Source organism: Rhipicephalus sanguineus, chromosome 9, assembly GCF_013339695.2.
Source record: "Rhipicephalus sanguineus isolate Rsan-2018 chromosome 9, BIME_Rsan_1.4, whole genome shotgun sequence".
NCBI classification, from domain to species: domain Eukaryota; kingdom Metazoa; phylum Arthropoda; class Arachnida; order Ixodida; family Ixodidae; genus Rhipicephalus; species Rhipicephalus sanguineus.
The window spans coordinates 145,408,014-145,433,341 of NC_051184.2; the positions used below are offsets into that span (position 1 = coordinate 145,408,014).

The window sequence follows — 25,328 nt, forward strand, 5'->3', positions numbered from 1 at the left end:
ACGGAGCGGTAGTTTAGAAGCTTACAAAAGCGCTCAGAAAATCCACAATGTCATGCGCAAACGGATGGAAAATTTAGGAAAACGGCGCTGGCGTGGTTTCTGCGGAACGCTTTCTCCACACACCCCTGTTCCGAGAATATGGTTGGTAATTCGAGCGTTTAACGGCCCTGTAACACAGAGCTTCCCATTTCGTGCCCTCGCTTTAGCTCTAGACACGCAGGAAATAGCGGTTGCAGATGAATTTTGTGAACTTATCTGCAGACCTGGCTCTACATCAAATTATGCAACATTTAATAATTCTGTTGCGTTAGCAAAGCAGAAAATTAATGCTTGCTATTGGGCACAACATCCTCAACTAGACGCCGCATTCACATTAAGCGAACTGCAATGTGCAATTGCTTCATGTCGTCAAAAGTCTGCTGCTGGGCCGGATGGCGTTACTTACAATATGCTAAAAAACCTCGGGCCGACAGGCACCAAAGCTCTTTTAGACATTTATAATAATCTATGGACAGAAGAAGTTGTACCGCAACCTTGGAAAGTGGCTCGAGTTATTCCGATTCTAAAACCTGGAAAGACGCCCTTGTGCCTTGATTCTTTTCGTCCAGTCAGCTTGACAAGTTGCTTATGCAAGGTAATGGAAAAGATGATTGGCGCGAGACTTGAGTGGTGGTGCAACGAAACGGATGTGTTGTCCAACTACTTAACAGGTTTTAGAAAGCAGAGATGCACAATGGATGCTATAATAGACGTAGTAACGTACGTGGAACACGAACGCGCCTGCGGTAACGTGACGGTCGCAGTATTCTTGGACATAAAGAGGGCATTCGACACCGTCAGTCACGTGCATGTTCTACTGAGTATGTTGGAACTCGGAATGTCCGGAAAGTCCTTGCGATGGATTTCTGAATTTTTATCAGATCGCAAGATATTTGTCCAGACGGGTGAAGGAAAGAGTGCAGAACACGATGTCAAGCAAGGAGTGCCACAGGGAAGTGTGCTTAGCCCTTTTCTATTCAACTGTGTCATGGCTGATTTAGCAAGACGACTGCCATCTCAGTTACGATTCTCGCTGTATGCAGATGATGTGTGCATTTGGACATCTGGAACTAATGTTCAGTTAATTCAGACGGCACTACAAGAGGGCATTAATACCATCAACAACTTTTTAATAGAGAGAGGGATGGCTCTGTCGCATGCGAAGACAGCTGTGTTGCCCTTCACCCGTAAGAAGTTAAAGAATTTTAATCTTAGTCTGGAAGGACGACCTTTATTGATTGTGACACAGCATCGATTCCTTGGAATAGTACTTGATCGGCAGCTATCCTGGACACCACACATAAAAAAACTCGAAAACGATGTTAATGCAACAGTAAATATACTTCGCAGAATTGCTGGTACGTCGTGGGGTGGATCAGTGTCGTCCCTACTCAATGTTCACAATGCTTTAATAAGACAAAGAATTGCGTACTCTGCGGCAATCTTACACGGCCTTTCACCCACGTCGGAACAGAGGCTTCAAAGGCTTTTAGCTAGGGGATTACGCATATGTCTAGGAGTTCCACGAGCGACTTCCAGTTCCCTTGTAATAGCAGAGACTCGCCAATCTCCCTTCACATTCATGAGAAGTATAGAAACATGTCGGCATTTTTTTCGTCTTCAGACGCAACATAAAAACCAACCATTGGCTCTGGAGATATTACAAAGGAATAGAAGCCATGTTCATAAAGAAATTAAGGAAAGAGCCAGTATATTGCCAAGAAATGCATTTTTTAACTCTGACGTTGATTATCCTCCATGGCTACTTACGCTACCAAAGGTCGAAGTGTCAGTGGACGGCATAATCAGAAAAAATGACATGTTCATTCTAGCCGCCCAACAACTAGCGCTCTACCAGATATATATGCGATATCCGGACTACATACATGTCTATACAGATGGCTCCAGTGTACCAAAATCTTCAACTTCAGCATTTATTATACCGCACCTCAAGGTACAAGATTCATTTAAATTATCTCGCGTTACATCGTCTACAACAGCTGAACTATTCGCTATTCTAAGTGCTATAAAATTTATCAATTCTGTAAGAGATGCTCAGAAATGGGTAATTTTCAGTGATTCGCAGGCGGCACTAACATCACTCTGTAGCACAAAAGCAGAAACAATTAATAATAGTCTGATCTACGAGACACTTAAAGAGCTCACCAAGGCCGATCAAAAGCATCATGAAATAATGTTCCAGTGGATACCGGGACATTGCAACATTCCTGGCAATACAGCAGCTGATGAAGCAGCACGACAAGCACACCGCAAAAAAGATATCGTTTCTATCCCAATATCGAAAAATGAATTGCGAAGCATTTTAAAGACACAATCTTTCAATATGTGTAGAAATGCGTGGTTCGACGAAAATTCTAAAAGCGTCCGATTTATATCATGTAGATCCACTTATCGAATTTGAAATTCCGTTGTCTTTAGACAGAAGTGTGGAAACTCTTATTCACCGATTAAGGCTAGGAACTGCCTACACCAAGCATTTTTTACACAAAATTGGCCGCGCTGAAACTCCTGAATGTGATTGTGGATTCGTAGATGAAGACATATATCACCTCCTTCTAGAATGCCCACAGCACGACGTACCAAGACGCCGACTTCAATCATCGTTAAAAACATTAGACCGCAGACCACTAAGTTTAAGGAAACTTCTAGGCCCGTGGCCAACAAGAGGCTTACAGAAGTGTGCTTTAAAAGCATTGAAAATTTTTCTTGAAGAGAGTGGCATCCTTGGCCATTACTAGCGCATTTAAGCTTTGTTTTGTATTAACGACAGAGTGTATATTTATGTGTGTTGGCCATTACTAGCAGATTTAAGCTTTGTTTTGTATTAACGGCAGAGTGTATACTTATGTGTGTTGACTATTTTTGTCTTGGATATGTTATGCAACAGTTGCTGTTTCTTTTTTTTAACATCACCGTGTGTACACATGTATGTGATTGTTGAATATGTTGTTTTGACTGTTATGTCTTGACTGTTACGCTAAGTTGTATATTGTATGTACTACGGGTTAATTGTGATTAGAAATGTGGACAATATATACTTTATCTTTATGGACCCTATGTACTCCAAGAGCTAAGGAGTAGCCGGCGCCTTATTTGTGCGCCAACATCTCCTTACATCATGTCAATAAAAAAAAAAAAATTACAACCAGTTGAAGTGCCCACCATGCCTTTTGCACAAATCGCAATGGACCTTCTAGGACCATTTCCGGCTTCGCATGCTGGAAACAAGTGGGTAGTAGTCAATGTTGTACGGGACGGCGTTCCAAGAAACTACGTTCCAGGAACTAGTTCCTTTTTGGAGGAACGGAGGAACGCCACCGTTTTATTGAGGATCGGTGGAACTGTAACGGTAACTCGTTACGTTTACGTAGGAACGGCATAGGGAACGGCGTTCCTTCTGTAAACGTTCCTCGGCATTGAACAGGCGCCCGCACATAGCACATCATGCAGAACAGGGTGGATGGGCGACCGCGTGAGGCGCAAGAATCTACCGCTCGCCTGTTGCTTGACTATGCTGCATCCTGGTTTTTATTTTAAGGCGCGCGCCGGCGCCGCAGGGAAGCACGCGATGTCAAGACCGACCACGCGCGGGAGGAACAGCGGATTTTTCTTCTTTTTGTCTGAGCCAGTCTGACAGCAATCACGGGCGTTCTTGAGTGTAGACACACCTTGTAGAACTTTTACTTGACATTCGAGAATTATCGAACCCCATTTTTAAGGCTGCCGCCAGGAAAGGGCACGCATTTTTTTTACCTCGGCGACTTTTTTGTTCTGCCAACTTGAAAGTAGCTTTTGTGTGTGTTTGTATGTGCGTGTGTGTGGGGGGGGGTGGCTCTGCGTATTGGGGCGGTTATGCTGCGCGTCCCCATGTCCTTGTCGGCATAGGGAAAAGGGGGGGGGGAGCCGACTTACCGTAGTCGAGGCGCCTACGACTGGTTCCACGCTGTTTTCGAACGGCGTGAATCATCGTCGCGAATCTGGTGTTTGACGCGCATGGGACAAAGGAGCCAAACACGACACCAGAGGCTGCAGGAAATGAGTGAAGCACCGACGTGCAACGTTTATTATAGTTCAATTCGACAGCCTCCGCACCCACCAATAACGTCTGTCATGCAATAAACGATACGCATACATCCAGTGCTACATTCTTGTTGTGCCCGCTGAGCCTGCCCTTGCCCCTACGACCACGGTTGATTTGTCCCTATTTGTGTACAAGCACTTGATGGAACGGCTCTTCAACATTGCCAACGAAGCGCTGACGAGAAAACAGGTTCCTCAGTCGGATACCAACATCGGCATGCGACTCTTGCTGAGTGCGAACAAGGGATTTACTAAGTTGCGAATATGTACCCTGGGCATCATTTGCTACTCACACTACGGTATTGAATCAGCACTCATTAAACGCCTATGTGTTGTTCTTTTCGATGTGGTTTCCTGTGAAAGGAACTTATTTAAATTGGTGCATGTGGGGGAATTTCTGTCTCAATACCTGAACCGCAGTGTTATACGGCGCATTTCAAGACTGACGTGGCTAGTGCCCCATGTGTTGAACTTGTAATAGAGGAGCACAAAAGTTGCAGTTAGACATGTCTGTAGTATGGCCGGTGGTCTCTAAAAGTCGTCTAGGAGCGTTTCTTTAGATTCACTTTATCTACATATAACGTACTGCCGGCGATGTCAAATTCATAAAATATATGTAGCTCGATGTTAGCTTTAAATTGCTCCCCTTATTTTGCCTCGGCGTTATCCGGCACTATATTTTGATTAAAAATTCAAACGTAACGTAAAAGTGACGACACGTTCCAATTTTCGAAAAGTAACTGGAACGCGTTCCTTTCGCATTGAAGGAACTTGTAACGGGAACTCGTTCCAAGATTGGGAAGGAACGAGGAACGAGCCTTCGTTCCTGTTTTAGAGGAACGTGTACAACACTGGTAATAGTCGCCACCGGTTATCTTACGCGCTGCGCCGAAATAACGGCTTTATCAAGCGGCGCCGCAGTAGAAACCGCACAATTCTTCATTCAAAACATCGTTCTCAGCAAGGGCTGACTTCTGGCCTTCTTGATACGACATATCTGAAGTGTTTAGCGCTGATTTATTAAGACGGGACACAGCGAAGGGATAATACATACGAATGCGCTAACTTTCAACAAATGATTTATTTCAATTCGGATGACACATATTTATACATTGAAGAACCGATACTCAGGCATGTGCAGGTACAGTACCGTCGAGGAAAACTAGTAGGGGTGTGCGAATAGTAAAACTTCATCTCGAATCGAATTCGAATAAAATAGTGCCGAATAGTGACCAACCTTATCGAGTATCGAATCGAATATCGAATACGAAAGATTTTATTCAAAACTGAAAGAAAAAAGAAATGAAATCTGTTCATATCCTGGAGCACATAACGCAGTCAGTGACTGCTACCGAAAGACTACAAGTTGTCATGCAGAAACACAAGCTGTTCCTCATGACCTGGCTTCAGGCTTTCTCGCCGTGATGTTACGGTGTTTACAGCTCATGTGACAACCGTAATGTGCTTCATCATCATAAGCGCACCGGGCCCAAAAGCCCAAAAGAACAAGGGTTCAATGCGGCAGTGGCGACTGCACAGCGTGAACAAATTTTCCCATGTGAAGCCAATCACCGAGGGTTACGCGGGCCAAAGTCGGGGAATTTTACGGTGCTATAGCGGCATGCGCGATCGAACTACGCCAGGAGCCCGTCCATCCATTTCGGAAGCGAAGTTGTGACAGTTTTCACATGTGCTTTTCGTTTTTTTTAAGCGCGGAAATGACAATGTTCTTTAAAATAAACATGCGCTCGCGTTTGAACCAGGATATCAGGTGAAAGTTTTAACGAAAGGCCTACTAACGAGTCTAACGACGTTAGCGTTATTTCTAGGTACCCCACCCTAACCAAGTTGCACCATTGGCTTTTGTCGCGTTTTAGTTATTCGTCCTGTCGAATCGCTCGAAACTTCGAATACTAGCTATTCGAAAGTCGAATCGAATTATTCGATTACGTATTAATCGATTCGAATTCGAAACCCGAATATTCGCACACCCCTAAGAACTATTTCTTTGTTCGTCAAATATAGTGACGGGCTACTAACACAGCCAATGAATAGTTACTGATTCTATGATTAAACGAGTACATTCGTCAAGGGGCGTACGGACAATGAAAGACATCAAAAAGCAGAACACACCCACACGCGCTGCACTGTGTGACTACCCAGCCATAGCTGCCTTTCCTGACATTTTTTCAATGCTTCCGGAGCCTGTCATTAAGACAACGCCCCGTTTGCCCTACGTAATGTTTACCACACCCCGACAGGGCAATCTGGTAAACAACACCTTCTTTACAGGGCACGTAACGTGCGCTATGGTTCTTACTGCAGCCAAGTCTACCTTGAGCAACTGGGTTGCTACTCTTGCCAAGTTTAGCCAACTTATTTGAGGCCGTCAACAGGACGGCAACGTTTGCCCGAGCACCCACCTTTTTTAAGTGCGAATGCACTTTATAAGCGACCCTGAATCCGCCGTCCCATAGCAACGGCGCGAGGAGCGGAGAGGAGCGTCTGTAGCAACGGCGCAGCGACGTCACACCCCACGTGACTGCGCGCGCTCCGCCTCCTCACCGCGGTTTGCGCGGGCGCGCGCCGGCTCCGCACCGCTCTTCTAGGTGGCATAGGCCTCCAACGCTCAAGTTTGCGCAGCGCCGTCCGCCGCCCCAGCGGAGAGAGGGGAAAACTCCGGTAGCTGGGACGGGTCGCTCTTGCTTGGCTTTCCCATCGCGCGCGCGGAGAACGTGCTCCCCGGGGCTTTTATCTCGCATTTTTCACGCTATGGGTGCCGTTCCTTCGTCGTACTCGAAAGCAGGCACGAAGTCCTGCTGCATTGTGAACTGTCACAAAAGTTTAAAAATGTCGAAGAGCCGAAAGCTTCCTGTCATGTTCTACCGTTTCCAATGCAAGCAGTCCGAGGAGCAGAGGCGTCAAGAGTGGATTATGGCAGTTCGCCGCGATGCTTTCGCGGTCTTGTCACCTTGAAGCAGTTTTTGTCGTACACAGTATTACGAACTATTAACGGGGAGAAATGCGATGGTCGTGCTCATTTGAAAGGGAAGTGCGCTTGTGAACCGAAGTTACAACAAATAGACAGCCGGTACGTTTCGAGATTGCGCGCTGGCTTTCTGAGTCAACCATTTGTAATGTTACAGCAGCGGAGCATTTGGGCTTATTACACCACAGTTTAAATAACGTACCGTGAGTACTAAGTGTTTAATTCAGCTGATTGCGGTACATTTCCCGTCGCGGCTCCCTGTAAACAGAATTAAGCTGTATGTTTGCACTGAGCGTTTATATTGGCCTTGCATGCGACACGCCGTGATTGCTTAGAAAGCTGAAGTGTTGCGCTGCTAAAATCGTGGTCATGGGTTCGATTCACGCATACAGCAGCTGCATTTCGATGGGAGCGAAATGCACTAACACCGGCGTACTTAGATTTACGTACACGTTAAAGAAACCCAGGTGACCGAAATTAATCCGAATTAATCCACCACGGCGTGCTTCGTATTAATGTCATGCGTTCGGCACGTAATAAAAAGCCTTGCATGCCGCTTTGGAAACGAGCTGAAAAAAGAACCAAGGTGGCAATTAAATTTTCGATGGCTTCGCGAATTCAGATGCGCTTATTATTGGGCACAAATCTCGGCATAATCATAAACATGCGCGATCCCAGTGGGTATTGTATAGTATCAGGGGCGTAGCCAGAAATTTTTTTTTTTTTGGGGGGGGGGGGGGGGGGGTCCAACCATACTTTATGTATGTTTGTGCGTGCGTTTGTATGTGTGCGTGTACATATACGCAAGCAAAATTGAAAATTTTCGGGAAGGGTTTGAACCCCCCTCCCCCCCCCCTTGGCTACGCCCCTGTATAGTATGATGCTGACCAAGCGAGCTGTCGAAACAACCAAAGTGACATTCGAATAAGCGAACACGGTGCGTGATCAGGCGTCGATATTATTCGAAATGAAACACGCCTCTCTCCTCCCTGCGCCCCACTCTCCCGTCCGCTGGCTGGGCGCCTCTCAAGAAGAAATGTGTGCTCGAGACGCCGCTGTGAAACGCTAACGGCGACCACAAGGCTGAGATTATGGCCGTCAGATACAATGACAACACAAACAGGTGCTGATGAATGTGTAAATAAATGGTTACGGTACAAATCCTCGTCTCGTCATTAATTTACGCCATTAAAATTACTGCGCCGTGTACTCTTGGCGCAAGAAATGCATTCGCATTTCCTCACGATTCCCTTCGGGGAGGTGGGGGCATTTTTTATGTTGTGGGATATCCTGTTCAGTTGCGGCATACCGGCAAACTTTTTTTCGGCGATCAAAATTAGCTGTTCTTCCGGCCTGGCGATTGGAAGGTGTTTTGGTAGCGTTAGCTACACTTGCCTAGCCGGAGCCGATTTCACGTGGGTCATCATGAGCCGTGCTGCGCATGCGCGAGGATGAGTGCGGAGCCGGCATCTCACGCGCTCTCCGCCACCGCCGAGCGTGGCTCGCCGCTGCTGGTAACGGAGTGCGGGAGGAGTGGCGTCGTAGCCAGGTAGACAGACTGGCGCCGGCGCGCGCGACTCGCCGCTGCTGCTCTGCGCATTCGAGAGGGGTGACGTCGTAGCCATGTCGGCGCGCAGCTATTCGCCTTCGCTGTGCAGTCGCCGTCTGACGATGCGCTGGTGCCGCTTGATAGCGCCTCTTACTGGCGTTTGCAGGTGGGTAACGCCATGGAGAAGGAGAGCGCTAATGCTGCTCAACGGTGCAGAAGAGCCCAGAAGCTTATGTCATCGGATCCCGAAAAAACGCCGCTAAGTAGTGCCATGCGTGAAACGTTGAGTATAGTAGCGGCGCCTGAGTGGGGTGAAACCGTGGCGCGGGTTTGTACAACGCGCAAGAACTTTCTCGTTAAGCAGAACGTTCCGCTCTTTAGCGTTACCAATGGGTATCGTTACCCGGCCATGCCGCCAGGTCTACCTGTTCTGAACGATGTGGCCGAATGTGTATCAGGGGTACAAGGGTACGCATTTGGGCTGGCTGGTTTAGCGCTGTTTCTCACCCGGAATGTGTATCATTGGAGCAGCAGTAAGCATGACAATCAAGCTAATCCTAGACAATCTGGAAAGCTCAGAATAATCAGCTGAACCTTTGCTAACGCTATGTAAAGCCTGGCATAGCCGAGCCAAGCCACTGGAAATTTTTTACAGCGAAGGCTGTTATGAGATATCTGTACACTTATCTGTAGATATACGTAGGTACCACATATCTGTACACTTTGTGGACCACACAATCAAGGACGATTACTTGGTGTTGATTAGTTCAGTCAGCTTCGATAGGAGGGTTGACGAAGTGCTCAGTGTGTTTGCTAACAAGGGGCGGGGCTTGACTTTCACGTTCGAAGTGCCGAAGAATGGGCAGCTGCGTTTTTTGGATTTGCAGCTGTCATGCGAACAAAAACACTTGTGCTGGATGTTTTCCCCTAGGACCGCGAAGCCACTTCTAGATTACAGCTCAGGGCACTCCCGCCTGGTGAAGAATGGCATTGCGCTGACTTGCCTAAGATCGGCGTCGGAAAGTTCATGCCCACATCTCCTTTAGACAAGTTTTTTCGCGCGCGTAAAAAGACGGACAGACGCCGGGTTTCCTGATAATGCCATAGGTGGGGCTTACGAAAAAATAAAAAGATTCATTAGGCAACGGCTTGGGACCCTACCAGCCAAGGATGAACCGCAGGAAAGGAAAAGAGTGGCAAAAATCCCGTATGTCCACTGGCTGTCGCACACCATGAAGAGAGTGGCTTCACGATATGGGATTAATGTCGTGTTCTCTGCAGAAAATAAGGTGGACCACATCTGCCCAGCAGTTAGTAAGAAAATAGGCAAGCCACAGCAGTGTGAAAAAAGAGGATGTATGGAGCGCAGTTTATTCCTTGCACAAGGGGTGTGGTGTACAGAATACCGCTGTCGTGCGGCGAGGCACATATCGGGCAAACCGGTAGATGCCTTAATGTGCGTCTGCGAGAGCCCAACAGCTCATTAATAGGAAGGCCGTTCACCCATCTGGCGCTGCACTGCAAGGGGTGTGATCAAGGTAGCTGCAAACCTGCATTTGATCAGACGACAGTAATCTACAAGCACAGGGGGCTCCGCGTAGAGGGAGATAGTAGAGGCATTCGTCATCCAGAGGCAGGGGCTCGATTGCATCAGTCACCTCTCTATCGGTTTGCAGGAGGGAGAGAGATCCTTTATCGAATGTCACTTGACGTAAGCAGGCTGAGCGCAAGGTTTTTAGTTTTTTGTCGACTCGTTGGGTTAGATATGATTGCATGGTCGTATAAATATGTCTTTCCGGAGGAGGAGGGATAAACTTTATTAAGGGAAACCAGCAGGTTTAAGTGGCCGGGCCTAGGCCTCCCATGAGGGGACGTCAAGGGCTTGCCTCAACGCCGCCTCACGGGCGCGCTGGGTCGCCCAGGTTTGTTCGTCAAGAGCGGAGCTCCGCAGAGCCTCGCGCAGCCTCGACGAAAGGGTCGTGGTGTTAGTGTGTGTGTACTGTGCCGGGCACTCCCACAGCATATGCGAAAGCGTCGCCGGCTGAGTGCCACAGCACCGGCAGTTGGGGTATTTTACACGTCTGGGAATATGAGGTGGAGGCGGGCAGGGGAGGGATACGTGTTTGTTTGTAGTAGACGCAAAGTGGTGGCCTGTGCCCGGCTGAGCTTGGGGTGAGGTGGGGGAAAGACGCGGCGTCTGAGGTAAAAGGTCTTAACGAGGTCATTGAAGGTAGTCAGGTTGTCCCTGGTGTCCATCTCGTCTCCAGTAGCTCCGGCGCGGTTGACAAGGCCTCGCGCAATGGAGTGGGTGGCCTCGTTGAGGTTGGGGAGGCGTGGATGGACAGGGCCCGCATGGGCGGGGATCCATGTCAGGGAGATCATGCTGTCTTTGGAGTGTGGTGCCTGGCAGAGGATGCGAAGCGCTTGAGGAGAGATGCGGCCTTTGCTTTAGTTAATGACGGCTGAGCGAGAGTCGCACACAATGGTGTCACAGGTGGGATCTAGAGTGGCCAGGGTGATGGCCACTTCTTCAGCCGTCTCGGAGGAGGAAGTAGTGACGCTGGTTGCATGGTGTAGGACTCCATCGCGTGTGGTGACAGCTACAAAACGTGTGCCTTGAAGATATTGAGCTGCGTCAAAAAATGTGGCGCCAGGTACGTGGGCAAGGGCTTTTATGATGGCTCTAGCCCGAGCTTGGCGCCGGGCTCTGTTGTACTCGGGTGCATATTTCTGGGGATGAGATCCGCGTGGATCCAGCTGCGGATGTCATTCGGAATCGATTGTTTGGGGCCCTGTTGCTGATGATACGTGAAGCCAAGCGTCGAGAGAATCGAACGTCCCGTTTCCGTGAGTGTGAGCCGTTCAAGCTGAGCGCGTTGCTGGGCTTCAATGAGTTCGGCAAGGGTGTTGTGAACACCCAGTTGATTGAAACGTTCGGTGCTGGTGTAGTGCGGGAGGCCAAGTGCTTGCTTGTAGACCCCTCGTATAAGGGTGTCTAGCTTGTTTTGTTCTGCACGGTACCAGTTGAGGTACGCAGCAACGTAGGTAATGTGACATAGGACAAACGACTGCACGAGGCATATAAGGCTCTCTTCTTTGAGACCGCCTCTTCGGTTGGATAAACGTTTGAGGAGACGTAAGGTGTTTTGAGATTGAGCAGAAATCTTGTTGAGAGCCAAGCCGTTAGAGCCATTGGCTGATATAGTGAGACCGAGGACCCGGATACTAGGAACGTGCGGGATAAGGCTGCCATCTTGAAGATGAAGGGTGATGTCATCACAGGGTCGCTGCTCAAGTTGGTGTTTGGGGGGGGGGCGTCCCCGCTGAGTGGGCTTGTAGAGAAGAAGCTCCGATTTAGCCGGTGAGCAGCGCAGTCCGGTTCCTTGGAGATAGGCCTCAACAGTGTCAATCGCTGTCTGCAGAGCTGACTCCACTTGACCATCACTACCGTGATGTCGTCGGCGTAGATAGTATGGTGGATGTTGTCGACCTGTTGTAGTTGCTGTGCAAGGCCAAGCATGACTAAGTTAAGGAGCACGGGAGAGATGACTGACCCTTGAGGGGTGCCTGCACTGCCAAGGGGAATCTGCGCTGATCGTAAATCTCCGACCGAAAGGGTGGCCGTGCGGTTAGAGAGGAAGTCTCGAATATAATTGTAGGCGCGCTCTCCCAGGTGGAGGTGACAAACTTGATCAAGAATAGCAGCATGGGAAATGTTGTCAAATGCTTGAGTAAGGTCGAGTCCGAGAATTGCTTTCGTGTTACGGGAACGATCGTTTAGGACTTGATGTTTAAGTTGCAGCATAGCGTCTTGAGCTGACAGGTGAGGTCGAAATCCAATAATGGTGTGGGGATAGTCTTTCCGGAATAAAAAAAATTTTTTTGTTGCTAGTAGCGCATCGTCCCGTGTCCATCTTCTTCTTTGTGTGCCGCATTATCACGCCCTTCTTTTTATCATGGACCAACACCAACTCGTCCAACTTTTTACCTTACTGAACTTATGTTATATAGCGTGGTGGGAGAGGGAAATAGCGACCGGCGTCACGCAATGCGAGTTGCGTTACTAGTCGGTAGTTTAAAGCTTCCAACCCATTAGAAAAGGTCAGCCATAATTCTTCATCATCATCAGCCGTCACTCAACAAAGCGCACATAATGCCTTACATATGTGTAGCTGGTACCTCGCTTCTCCACAGAATGACGAATAATGACGTAGTGGATGCTTCCCAACTTCGCAAAAATTATTATTTATAACGTAGTGCGTACCTTGCTAGTGTACTTGTATTAGTAGCACCAATAGAGTTTACAACTGGCTCTACAAATGCCGGCCTTCCCGCTTTCGCTTTGACTGTGCTGCGCTTTCTGCGCAGGCCTGGCGTTTTATATGCGAAGCATTTCTTAGCGAACCTATGGTACTTTGAGCATTTCTATCTATCTATCTATCTATCTATCTATCTATCTACCCGCCTACGTCTGGGTTCTCTCGAGATCGCCTCCTTAACTTGGTGCAGACCAGTATTGGCGTGGGAGGGTAAGAGGATTTGACGAATATGACTGTCGAGTCTTGCGCTGAATAACGAGAATATCCTGTCGCATACGTCGTCAAACCCATTCCTCCAGACACGTGTGGCACATACCCGTTTACCACGGGCCGCTGTGTACATGTATGCGCCACAGTTGCTTGACAGTTTATGACTACCCTTGAACGGCGAGAACAGACATTGGTAATTTAAATGCGAGAGCTTTAAGAAAAACCGACATCGGCAGCGTTGACTCGACGAATGAAAAGATTAAAAATCAGGATCCCGGCAGGAATCGAACCCAAGCATTCTGCGTGGCAATCAGGTATTCTACCAAACAGCCACGCCAGGTCTATAAACTGGTTTGGAAAATCAGCCTATGCAGGCGCAATGCCGTTGCAACGTCAATTGTGGTTGTGGTGCTGGCTATCTAATCTTACAAGAAAGCAAAAGCACTAATATGGGCTCCTACGGTACAGCCGTCATATCAGGTTAACGTCTGTGGTTCTAGTGTTGGCTCTGCTTTTATAGCAGTCTAATAAACATTACATTTGTAATTATATGATTCAGCAAGCTATATTTAAGCACCGCTCGACCTCGGAGGAATACATTGAAGAAAGTAACGTATGATATTCACATGATTGCACTGTAAAGTGCACTTATTTTAGATGATACTGACGTATGTACTGTAACGGGAGGGCTGACGTTACGTCGCACCATAAGTTACCCTTTAAACGCCAGTGTTGTCGACGTGCCTGGTAAGCCCACGGTGTGGACACATCATCTACGCTTACACGTCGATCCACTTTTGTGCGATGCGCAACACAAAATCGCTGTTGGTGTTCTTGAGGATATTGTAAAAAAGTCAGCGCAAACAAGACGGAACACAAGAAAGGAAGGACACAGGACCTTTCTTGTGTTCCGTCTTGTTTGCGCTGACTTTTTTACAATGTGCATCAGTTACAACTCGCCCACCTTTCTACCTTACTGTTCTTGAGGAACACTGGACTTAACCAAAGTTTGTGAATGACTCTTTTGTGTATATATGTGCGTATGTGACTGTACGTACCGTTTTTGTGAATATGTGATTCATTGTACATACCATAGTCACCACCCGACACCCGGAGTAGCAAGCGAGGCGACAAAGCAGGCTAGCCTCTGCGGGATTTTCATTAAAGAATATTATCTCTCTCCACCTCGTAACGCTTGGCTCAAAGCTATAAAATACAGAATAGAAGTACTCGCTGCCTGCTTCGCATGAAACAGATTCCCACAACGCGTGGGATCTGCCGACTTTTTTGAGCAAGCATTGTGCGACCGATGCAACAAGGTGATCGGGATAATCTGCTTGAGTCAAGCCAGCAGGTTATCGTTCTGAGGCATGGTACTCCGACAGTCATGATAGCGGACGGAGGCACCGCTTTCACGGCTACGCTCCTGAAGACAGTGCTCAGCGGAACAGCTAATCGGAAAACTAGCTCCTACTACCCGCAAACCAACGGCTTAACGCCTCGACAAGACGATTGCCGAGATGCTCAGCATGTACGTCGACGTGGATCATAAAGTTTTAGACGACATTCTACCGCACGTCACGGTGCCTATAATACAGCGCAGCAGGAAACTACGCGAAGGACGGCACTTAGTCTTCTTCATGGCCGTGAAGTGACAAAGATGCTCGATGCCATGTTACTGCATGATTGCAATGATACTAACACGGACGGTGAAGCTTCTACTCAACGAGTTGAAGAGGCGATGCTGCTTGCACGCGTCCGAATCGCCCGGCAGCAGAGTTACGACGCACTACGTTATAATCTGCGACACCCATACGTCAGTCATCAACAGGGTGGCTACTCGGGCTGGTTGGTACTGCATTCTAAAAGGAAAAATACGTTGCTTGTGCGCAAAACGTTTCAGAAAAGAAGTCAGACAGGACAGGACACACACTTACAACCAGTTTATTGCTCAGATGGCGCGAATATATTGTTACGGTTGAGTAAAAGTTGACTGTGTTTATTTACAGGATGAGAATGAGACGCGGTAATCAGACGTAATGATGGAGTCCTCAGGCCACACCAGACCAGTTCGTCTTCCTTCTCTACATGCCCGGCTCATACCACAGCCCGGCTCATACCGTAGCAACCCCCGGTTCACAGACGAAGGCCGCTGGGTAAGTCCAAGTCACTGAAGGGATGAAACCTCTTGAGACGAGCCACATGCACTAACTGCGTTCGATTTGACCGACGACAAGGTGTCGTCAAACCTGCCACGACGTACGCCAAGTCGCTCAAGCGATTTACAATGACGAACGGGCCAGGATAGTGCGGTAAAAACTTCTGCCATAAACCACGTTTGCGTTGGGTGGTCCACAACCACACAAATTCACCTTTTTCGAATGAAATGGCATCGTGGCGTCGATCGTACCGCTGCTTGGAGCGATCTTGTGATTCCAGAGTGCGTAGGCGAGCAATTTGTCGGGCTTCTTCAGGCCGGCACAATATTTCGGCCTCTGAGTCATCGCCATGGAGCGTAAATGGGAGGATTGTATCGAGCGAGCTGCGCGGTGATCGAGCGTAGAGCAAGTAAAAAGGTGTGAAGTCCGTGGTCTCGTGCTTCGCTGTATTGTACGCATAGGTGATAAACGGTAAGAGTTAATCTCAGTTCTTGTGATTGGATGAGACGTACATAGCGAGCATGTTAGTAAGAGTGCGGTTTGTACGTTCTACAAGGCCGTTCGTCTGGGGATGGTATGGTGTCGAATGTCGGAACTGCGAAGTGCAGAGGCGAAGCAATTCTTCCACAGCGTCCGCGATGAATTGGCGACCACGGTCACTGATGATTACGCGAGGTGGACCATGGCGAAGAACTACAGAGCGGAGCAAAAAGGCAGCGACGCCTTCAGCCGTGGAAGATGGTATCCCAGCGGTTTCGGCGTATCTGGTAAGGTGATCGACGCACACTATTATCCAGCGGTTGTTGTTCGAAGACCGCGGAAACGGGCCCCACAGGTCGATGCCAACCTGCTCGAAAGGCGTAGTAGGCGGCGCAACGGGGTGAAGAAGGCCGTGCGGGGCGCTTGTCGGTCGTCTGTGACGCTGGCACTTCTCGCAGCTGGAGACGTATTGCTTCGTAGAATGTCGCATTCGAGGCCAGTAAAAACGCTCCTGTGCTCGATGTAAGGTGCGAATGAACCCAAGGTGTCCGGACGTTGGATCATCATGCATAGCATGGAGAATGTCGCATTCAAGGCCTTCAGGTACAACCAGTAAATAACGTGCGCCACTTGCTGAGTAGTTTGTCTTGCACAACAGTCCATCACGAAGGCGAAAGCGACCGCTACCTTTGAGATTGCGGGCATCAGCGAACAAAGGGTCTAAAGATAAGTCGTTGAGTTGTTCGCGTTTGAAGATGCTGGCGTCAGGAAACGTGGTGGAGACCGCAGCAAAACAGATGCCGAAGGTATCTGCACTATCTTCCGTCGTGGTCATAGGTAGGCGAGAAAGGCAATCAGCGTCCGAATGACGTCTTGTACTTCTATACGAAATGCTGAAGTCAAATTCTCGAAGTCGTAAAGCCCATCGTGCAAGGCGGCCAGAAGGGTCTCGGAGGGTAACAAGCCAACATAACGAATGATGGTCTGTCACAATCGTGAACAGACGGCCGTAGAGGTAGGAACGAAACTTCTGGTGGCGAATACAGCCGCTAAACATTCTTTTTCTGTCACCATATAATGCATTTCAGCCTTGCTCAGAGATCGACTTGTATAAGCAACGACATGCTCTGCATTATTATGGCGCTGAACAAGCACACCTCCGATGCCAATTCCACTTGCGTCAGTGTGAACTTCAGAAGGAGCAGACGGATCGAAGTGACGAAGGATAGGTTCGGATGTCAGTAGAAGCTTCAGTTCTAAAAAGCTTCCTCACATTCAGGTGTCCACTCGAATGGGCTGTCTTTTTGTAACAAGCTTGTCAATGGATGCACGACATCCGCGACTTTGGGCACAAAACGACGAAAGTAGGAACATAATACCAAGAAGCTGCGGAGTTCTTTTAGTGTCTGGGGTGGTTTCAATGTGCTGACTGCCTCAATTTTGGGGGGATCTGGCCTGACGTCATCTTTGTCAACCAGGTGACCGAGAACTAATGCTTGTCGTTCACCAAACCAGCACTTCTTAGAGTTCGAAATCAAGCCGGCCTTACCGACACAGTCTAAAACAAGGCTCAAACGGGCGTTATGCTCTTCGAACGTACGCCCAAAAATGACGACGTCGTCCAGGTAGCATAAACACACCTCCCATTTAAGACCACGAAGGATAGAGTTCATAAATCTTTCAAAGGTAGCGGGGGCGTTGTAAAGCCCAAACGGCATCACATTAAATTGGTATAGTCCATGAGGCGTCACGAATGCGGTCTTCTCCTTGTCTGAAGGGTGCATAGGTATCTGCCAATACACTGATCGTAGGTCTACTGAAGAAAAGTACGAAGCCGAGTGGAAGCAGTCAATCGCATCGTCAATCCGAGGCAGCGGATATACGTCCTTTTGGTGAGGGCGTTGAGTTGTCTGTAATCAACGCAAAAACGCCAGGAACCGTCTTTCTTTTTTACCAAGATGACCGGTGCTGCCCACGGGCTACACGACACTTTGATGACACCCTTTTGCAGCATTTCCTGAACCTGGTCAGCGATAACTTTGCGCTCTGATGACGACGCTCAGTAAGGTTTCTGCCAGATCGGATGAGCATTGCTGGTATCAATCTTGTGCTGAGCGTGAGAACAGGGTAGAGGTCGTGGCTTCTCCTCTTGGCAAATGTCAAACACAGAAGCATGTCGTCCCAACAGGCGGAGTAATGTCGGCTGTTCGTGTGACCGTAAAGTGGTGCTAATCATGCCTACAATCTGCGACTCGTAAGAACAACTGCGCTCGCAAGTGACTGTACTTTTTTCGCTTTCATCGTTGTTAATGACAGCAATAGAATCTTTAGTGGAATCATCGAACACTCCGAGCTTCATTCCTCGAGGGAGCACAACCGGCATCGGCGAACAGTTCAGTGCCCACAGAAAGGCTGCTCCGGCATCAACCGATACAAGGCAACGAGACACTAATATGCCTTTCTTGGCACATTGAACGATGGCAGGTTCAACGACGGCGTCAAAGGATGTGGCAGATATTGGAGCGAATACCGCAACTGACCTCATTGACCACGGTGGCACTGTCTGTTCATCGGAAATAATCCTCCGCGGGCTGCGACTGATCGACGAGGGAAGGAACAATTTCACCGCTGACGGAAAGTTCAGCAGTTCCACAGTCGACGAAGGCGCCACACCCTTGGAGGAAGTCTATGCCGAGAATAACATCGTGGGTGTAACGCTGCAGCACCAGAAAGTCTGTTGGGAACACCTTTCCTGCCAATAAGACGTTAACAGCACATACTCCGACAGGATGAAGTACTTCCCCACCAACACCACGAAATCTTGTCGATTAGTCCCAAGAAAACATAACCTTGCGGCCAATGCTATTTTTGAAAGAAATACTCATAACTGAGACTGCGGCACCAGTGTCCACCAAAGCACTTGCACAAAAACCATCTATTAACACACGTATCTTGTTCTTGGGCATCATAACTGGCGGAGGCATCTCAGGCAAATCCTGTTGTGCGGCCTGACCTCCATCGGCCACGCCAGCTAGTTTCCCGGCGGCGGCGGTGATGACAGTCGTCGTCCCGGTGAAGGCGAGCGATGCATTCGGCCAGACGGAGGCGTCAAACTACGGTCGGAAGCGGGAGAACTGCTACAGTGATTCTGTCGGCGTGAGGTACTCCTGAAATAGGCTCACCGATGAGCGCTGTTGTGACCAGTGGCCGCTGGAGGAAACGCTGATGGGGAATCATACCCTGAGGTCGACTCTCTGTGTCGACGACAAAACTGAGCTATATGCCCGGCGACGCCGCAACGGTAACACACAGGGGATTGGCGGTACCCATTGTACTCCTGGAAAGCATTGCCATTCCGCTGACGTGGTGGTGGCAAAAACGTATCTTCGTTCTGGTCTTGATAGGTGTTGGTCGGCTGGCGGGGATAACTGAAGCGGTGTTCGTAGCTCGGCACCGGGTAGTTATTGCGCTGTGGCCTCAGTGGTGAGCCCAACCTGTAGTTGTAGTCATCGACGCCTGCTGCGGCAACTGACACGTGATGGTGAGAGGGATGCAGCACGGGTGTAGCTTCGTGCGGCGTCAGCCGAGCATGTCGAGTGAGCTCTTCTCGAACGATCTCACGTATTGTCGACGCGAGATCAAACGGCGTGTGTTCGTCAACACTCGCAACGGTGGTTACGTTCGGTAGGCGACCGAACATGGGAGTGATACACCGCATCTTGAGGATCTCGAATGTGTGACAGTGGCGTATGACGTCGGTTACTGTGCCAAGGCTCTCTTTGCCGATGGGGCATTGGTATACATCCTCGGCAATGCCCTTCAGTAGGTGGCCAACTTTGTGCTCCTCTGGCATTGAAGGGTTGACGATCTTGCAGAGCTTCAAGATAGCCTCGATATAGGTCGTGCACGTCTCTCCCTGGATCTGGGCTCTCTGCAGCAGCGTTTGTTCCGCTTCTTTTCTCTTTGCTAAGGAATCTCCGAAGCACTCCCTTATTTCGGACAGGCAGTGATCCCATGACGTGAGGGCATCCTCGTGGTTCTCATACCAGACGAGCGCTGTGTCTGCTCGGTTGATTACCCCGCACCTCCACCACAGAACTGTTACGGTTGAGTAAAGGTTGACTGTGTTTATTTACAGGATAAGAATGAGACGCGGAAATCAGACGTAATGATGGAGTCCTCAGGCCGCACCAGACCACTTCGTCTTCCTCCTCTACATGCCCGGCTCATACCACAGCCCGGCTCATACCGTAGCAATATATACAATTATGTGCGCTCTGTCCTATCTGACTTGTTTTCTGACACGTTTTGCGCACAAATAACGCATTTTTCCTTTTGGGGTCAGTCATCAACCAGGCGAGAGAGTGTGGGTGTGGACGCCGACGAGGACTTTCTGAAAAATTACTGAAGAGATATTTTGGTCCTTACAGCGTTGTACGACGCCTAAGTGACGTGAACTATGAGGTTATCCCGGACAGTCCCTCTAGAACTCGCCAACACAAATAAGAAATCGTGCATGTTGTACGAATGAAGTCCTACTGTTCAGAATGACTTGCATCATTGCTTGAAATACGTGGCGCAAGGTTGCAACTGAGAAGAAACAAGAAGAGACAGAAAGAACGCGAACTGACGACTAAGTATATTTTCATGAAGCGTTCACAATATAAAGGCTCTTGGAGGACATGCGCAGAACATTTCCTTCACCGCACGTGCAGGCATGAACAGACGAGGTTTAAAAATAAGATCGCAATCATGATATCTGGAAACCAGCAACAAACAAATATATCCTAATGTAAAGACGTCGAAAAAAAAAACAGATAAGGCGGAAAGTTGGGCTAGTTGGTAACGTGAATAACAGGACATGTTGTTTTCGCTAGTAAACATGTCCTATTAAAAAAAAAACAGAAACACAAACCTGCGCAAAGGTCGAGGAAAACCACGAAAAGACTGACAGACACTTCGTAGCAAACCATCTAAACTACATCTACATCCAACAGTTGGAATTCACTACTATGCAGCAAAACTGACGGCACGCTGACGCAAGAATCACCTTTGTTCCTTATGTGAAAGGCTTGAAGTAACTCCCGTGCCAGCGCATCCCGGCTCCTTCCAAGTAGTCGGGTGGGATCGAACTGCGGTGCGCAGCCACACGAAACACATAAGAACGAGATTAATTCCGTTTCGAGCAATCGTTTCAGAGTAAGGCACCTGGCAAGTCGCTGTATCTAGTTATTTGCAGAACTGCTTAACCTCTTTGAGTTTTTCAGACCCTTTTCGTTTGCGTAATTCCCAGGCGCTAGTTCAGTTCCTCTCAGAGGAGAGCCCCGGCTGTTGTAAGGCTTTTAGTATGGATATTGAAGACCTGTATTATTCTTTGCCGCATGAGGACTTGTTAAAATGTGTTAATGAATGCCTCAACGAACAAGGGCACCAGACGGTTTTCACCGATAAATGTGGTGTTTCTACCGGGGCATTTCTAGAAATCTTTTCCATGTATTTAAAGTCGACGCTGCTGGGTTGGAAGGAAGGCGTTTATGTGCAGAAATCAGGTATATGTATTGGTTCTAAAGTTGCTTCGGTTCTTAGTGATTTATATCTTAACAAGATTGACAATCTTTTGGAAGGCGCCTTACGTAATTCGGTTATTAAGGTTTTTCGTTTTGTGGACGATTACTTGATTTTTTGTAGTGGTGAGGACTTTCAAAAGGCGGTAACTTCCGTGAGCGAAAAATTTGAATTAAATGGAGGAGGGCTGAGCTTTACTAAAGAGGTGCCTCAGAATGATGGAATACAATTTCTAGACGTTTTCTTAACGTTCCAGAAGAACCACGTGTGCTGGCAGTATTCTCCTAGATCTTCGAAACCGCTGTTATATTTTTCGTCGAAGCACTCGAAGGTTGTAAAAAACGGCATCGCCATGTCTTGCCTTAAGTCAGCTCTCACCAAGTAGTGTGAGCACAAAATGAGTGATAGCTTTAACGCACAGGTTACACGTCTTTTAGATGTAGGGTATCCTCGTGATGCAGTGGCCACGGTTGCTGAACGTTTAAAGAAGTCTATTGTGTTAAGTCTGAGCATGGTTGCAGAAAGTGATAGGAAGAAAGGCGTCGTAGGTATACCGTACATTCATCGCGTATCTCACAGGCTAAAGAAAGTAGGAACTAGATACGGCTTTAATGTTGTTTTCACGGCTGCCAATAAGCTAGGTAAGATTTGTGCCGCTGTGCAGAGGAAGAATGAGCGAGTAAAAGACAAGAAGCGGGCCGATATTTGTTTCGTAAAACACACCAACAAATTCACTGATTGCCGTACGAGTGTGGTGTATAAGGTCCCTTTCAGCTGCGGCCGCTTCTACGTAGGACAGACGGGCCGATGCATCAACCAGAGATTGTTGGAACATAAGAGATCGCTAACAGGAAGCTCACCTTCTAATCTATCTTTACATTGTCGAGATTGTAAGTGCACGCCAAAATTCAATGAATGCGCAGTGTTGTACCGGCCTAGAAATGAAGAAATGCGCCTGATGATTGAAACATGGCATATCGAGAATAGTGGTGCCAACCGTCGATTAACTTGCATAAAGATGAAATCAAATGCCTTAACAGTTATCTTCCACGTAGACCGCCACGCGTGCCGGATTAGGTTCGCCTGTTGCATGGGCAGAGAAGTTTTCGTGCCTTCTTTCTTTTCCGCCGTTGTGTGTCTCTTCAGTTGTTAGTCGGCGTTTGTGGTGTCCTGACTTCTTTCTTGTGTCCGTGTTTGCACGCCCTGTCTTTTTAGAATGAATACGTACAAACTAGCTCAGCTTTCTGTTATTCTAAGCTTCTCTTTCTGTGTGTTCTTTAGGAAAGCTACGCAATGCCCAGCTGTTGCGTATACCCTGTGCAAATCGCGTGCACTGCGGACAGTACCGGGTGTCACTTTTCATGTGTACGTACACGTTCGCTTCATTACTGGTCACTAAGGCATGGTATTTGCATGCGGAGCTCTCGGATGTGCGCTCTTTTGGTTGTTGCTCATTCTGTCAACTCAGAACTCACGTGGACTTTTGTTTTTGGCGTCTGACGCGCCGTACATAATATGCGCTGAAGGCATCGTACGTTTTAGAGGCTGTGTCGTTCAATTCGAAAGGGCGATAAACTTTTGTTGTTATTATTAGACTACGTGATGTATGTATCGCTCGGTGTGCGTTCGCTGCGTGCTTGTGTTGTGTGCGCACTGGAATTACAAATTTTACGTGCGCGATCGCGTATACGATACAGCGGTGTCCTCTTTTCGACGTGAAGTTACGTCAAATATAGGTTGGCGCTGCGCCGAATAGCTACTGCGCTCGCTCCATATACACGAGCAAAGAACCGCTAATCGGGCAATAGATCGGGAAATCGGGCTACGAGAAAGGAAAAGAAAGGGCTAACGCCCAGCAGAACGCGTAAGTCACTGCTATGTGAGTTCGCATACGGTGATGGAACGGCTGTATGTTTTTGATTACGGCACGTACCGGTACTTTCTGTACTCTCGCACAAAAACGCTCCACGAAGAATTTCAGCACGCAGTGCTCGGGCCTGCCACGCACGAACAGCCTGATAAACGTCTGCTTGCAACGTTTTACTACGTGCGAACCGCACAATACGCGCTAAGTTTACGCCGGGACTACAAATCTGAGCAGAAGCGAACCACCGCGGAGAGCACGCCGCGGGGCGTCTGCTGTTTTGTTTGCCCCATACCGGTTTGTTTGCTCCATAAATCTGACGTCACTTCCGCCACACTTTTCGCAATGCATTGGGATACGATAGGGCCTCTCCTGAGGTTTCCTTCCTCCATGTTGCAGAAGACGTCATGTATCTTGGCCACCAGAATTCGGTTGGCTGGCGTTTGATATAACGGAACTGCTGCTCAGCAATCCAGGGAGGGTGCGAGGCGTACCAAGAGACTCGCAAATGGTCCCAGAAGAGTCTGACTCCGAGCGAATAATCTTGCAAGTGCGCTTTATATGTCCTTCCGAAGCCTTAAAAGAACCGAAAGAACCTCGGCTGGCCCTGGTCCTTTCCGCAGGCAGAATGGAATTGACCTTGACCGTTATACTAACTGCACGATGTGAAGAAGATGGTTGCTGTAGCTCGAAGTAGACGTGTTGCAGAAGGGGCCCAGTGTACGAGAAGTATGGTTGAGTAAGACTTGTTGCTGGGCTAGTTGGCTGAAATCAAAGGAGTACATTTTAGAGCAAACTATGACAGAAAGGCACGAGTAAGAAGTAGGAGAAAACAGAAAGGTCGGGCGCTAAACTTTAGCTGTTTATTCGAAAGGTGAAGCCAACAACATACATCCATTTGCGCATGCGTGCGTCAGTAAGGGAAAAATGACACTGTCATATCAGAGCTGCATTTCATTTGGGAAAAGGCAAACAGACGTATCACTTACACAACTCGTGCCTCTCTTCCTAATGTGTGCCTCTCTTGTTCGTGTAGGAAGGCGTAGTACATACAGTCGAGCACGATTTGAAGGTTATCGCGCCAGCGTCGGCCGGCCTAGCGGCGCGTTTCGGAACAGTGAAAATCAAGATTTCACATTCTTCTCTCCCTCGTTGGCTGTTCCATGCTACATCGATCACGACACCCCTTTTTTTAGAGCTTTCCATTCACTGCGATGAAGTGTATACTTCGTTGGCTCCTATCTCCGTGGACGATAACGAAATTGATTGGAAAGGTGGTCAGCTGGTGCTTGGCACTGCGTCATTTGAACGACTCGATAAGCTGCACAAAACATATCGCGTCGCCATAAAAAAAGAAGAAATGAAAATGCGCCTTCCTCAGACGGGACTGATCGCCGCTTAAGAGCAAAAAGAGCGAGCGAAGATTGCCTGATGCCTCCCTCTCCTCGAAAGAGGATTCTGGGCCGTGGCGCTGTTGTAGTTCTTGGTCGACGCTCGCACGATAACCTTCATATCGCGCTCGACTGTACGTAAGCCGAACTGGGCGATGTGTCAACGACCGAGCACGGGAGCATGAATTATCTTTAAATAATAAAGGAAACACGCACTTACCTGCGTAGAGGATTCTGGGCCGTGCCGCTGTTGTAGTTCTTGGTCGACGCTCGCACGATAACCTTCATATCGCGCTCGACTGTACGTAAGCCGAACTGGGCGATGTGTCAACGACCGAGCGCGGGAGCATGAATCATCTTTAAATAATAAAGGAAACACGCACTTACCTGCGTATTGTGTAGCCTGCGGTTCTGAGCCTCTGCTTCGTGAGATGAGGGTAATGGGCAGGAGCAGTGACACACTAGCGCGAGAGTTATTGGAGGCGTTTTACATTTAGAAGAGAGGCACCAGTCGTATCAGTCTGTTTGTCTTTTCGAAAATGAGATGCAGCTCTTTGATATGATAGTGTGATTTTTGCTTTGCTGACGCACGCATGCGCAAATGGATATATGTTGTTGGCTTCACCTTTCGAATAAACAGTTGAGGTTTAGCCTTTCTGCTT

At 48.4% G+C, this 25,328-nt stretch overlaps 1 protein-coding gene across 1 annotated transcript in view; it reads left to right on the forward strand.

Moving 5' to 3' along the window:
• LOC119403989 (receptor-type tyrosine-protein phosphatase mu) overlaps positions 1-25,328 on the forward strand; it is a 963,694-nt gene that overhangs the window by 202,816 nt on the left and 735,550 nt on the right. The gene's annotated exons all lie outside the window — the stretch shown is intronic.